The sequence below is a fragment of the Electrophorus electricus genome, unplaced genomic scaffold (genome assembly GCF_041902795.1).
Source record: "Electrophorus electricus isolate QZ-2024a unplaced genomic scaffold, ASM4190279v1 Scaffold42, whole genome shotgun sequence".
Taxonomy (NCBI): domain Eukaryota; kingdom Metazoa; phylum Chordata; class Actinopteri; order Gymnotiformes; family Gymnotidae; genus Electrophorus; species Electrophorus electricus.
The window spans coordinates 1,141,018-1,142,830 of record NW_027658714.1 but is presented as its reverse complement, the minus strand read 5'-3'; the positions used below and the strand labels follow the sequence as shown (position 1 = coordinate 1,142,830).

The 1,813-nt window shown below is 40.0% G+C and overlaps 1 non-coding gene across 1 annotated transcript; it reads left to right on the top strand.

The window, feature by feature from the left end:
- The first annotated feature begins 1,263 nt into the window (after positions 1–1,263).
- Positions 1,264–1,337, top strand: trnai-aau (transfer RNA isoleucine (anticodon AAU)). The gene has a single exon. It is a non-coding gene; the product is annotated as a tRNA-Ile (tRNA).
- Positions 1,338–1,813: the final 476 nt, after the last annotated feature.

Genomic DNA, 1,813 nt, shown 5'->3' with positions numbered 1-1,813 from the left:
ACAGTCTCAACAGAGTAAGTTAAATCTGTCTGTGTTAAGACCAGTTGACATATCAGTGGTTTATCACTGATTATGTCTGCCACTGAGATACCACAAATTAAGCTTTCCAGATTCCAAGACATACAGTTGTGCAGTGTGAGCCATACATCAATTTGAAAACTTCAAAAGTCACGTAATGTGTGCATGGCATAAGCGTATTAGCAGGTCCCGAAAACATTTGCTATCAGAAAGGATTTCATCATAGAAAAAAAACTACAAATTCTAGACTTGAGAATGTGAGCATCAATCCCACTAACACTCACATACTAAAAGAGCACTCTACCACTTGACCTAGTTCTCCTAGAGTGGGACTTGTTTGCAGATCGGACAAAAGCTGAAGACACAGTGGAATGGCAATTCTCTAGGAGATCATACCAAATCCTGCATCCACCCTAAATATTTCATCTAGCTGTGAAGTCAAAAAAGCTTATTCCTGAAATGACAGGAATAGTTCTTGCAGATTCTGATATGCTATGCAAACACTATAAAATGTGAGCTATGTTAGATCTGGCAGCCATTGGCTCTAACTGTCTCTTTTTATTGAGTTAAGCAATGCTTACAGAATAACTTTCTATGGCTTCAAATACTTCCAAGAATTAAACCTTGCAGAGCTCTGTAGCTAGACACATTGTCTCTGTAGGTTTGACATGTTCATTTGACAAACTAGCTAAAATAGCATCTTTTGGTTTGAATAAATTGCCCCTTAGACCCAGACAAAAAATTGCTCAAAATCTTTCTGCTTATTCATGCAGCAATGACACAGATTTCCAAAGAAAGAGGACGTATGGTTAAAGCTAGAAAAAAATGCCTACTCTGTGCTCAGGCAGAAAATCTGATATTTTAAATATGTCCCTAAAAGGTTTATATTCCTTGGCTCACAGAATCAGACATTACATTTTTGTTGTTATGGCAGATTTCATGGTGTAATAGACAGCACTATGTAACTCGCAGCAATAAAGCTCAGTGGACTTTGCAATTGATGATTTCGTCACTGTGTACAACTGCACTGAATTGCTCTTTAACAAAAGCTTCTCCACATTTGCTTTTGAAGTTTAATTCAAAAGTTGGCTACAGAATAACCATTTGTCAGAGGGAACAATAAGTGTCAACTTTCACCTATGCTCGGTCGAAAAAGTGGCCGTAATCTCGTTGACACCAAGTCTACAATTTCATGGAAAGGTTCCCTTCAGTGCTGCACCAAAAACTGCGAAATGAACGGAGAAAGGCCGATTAGCTCAGTTGGTCAGAGCGTGGTGCTAATAACGCGAAGGTCATGGGTTCGATCCCCATATGGGCCATGTGGGTTTTGTTTGATGAATGACCCCTTGTCAACAAACCACCTGTTTGAACTTGTGTTGCTTATAACATTGCTTGTAAATCACAATCTGCTAAGACATGTTCCAAGTACATGAGAGTGTGTTCTTGATTACAAAACTTTGCCCATGGATTTGTGCTTGTTTACAAATCTTGGACAATGCAGAGAAAAGTATGAAATCAGAGGGACTCTGGCATTAGTGTAAGGCTCTCGATCGCTGTGTGAATAGGTCAAAGAAGCAATTCCAGAGGCATGCAGACAACCTGCATCCTCCCCATCAAATTATAGCCAGTTAGGTGTCTGGCAGTGCCAGGGAGTTCAAATCCTTTAGTCTGAAATGTGTTGGGATATGATTATGCCTGCCACTGAGGTCTGACAGCTCCACAGTTGCCTTGTGAAAAGAATACAGTATAGACCGGCACCCACATACATTACTGTACACATCAGAGATCAGCGCAG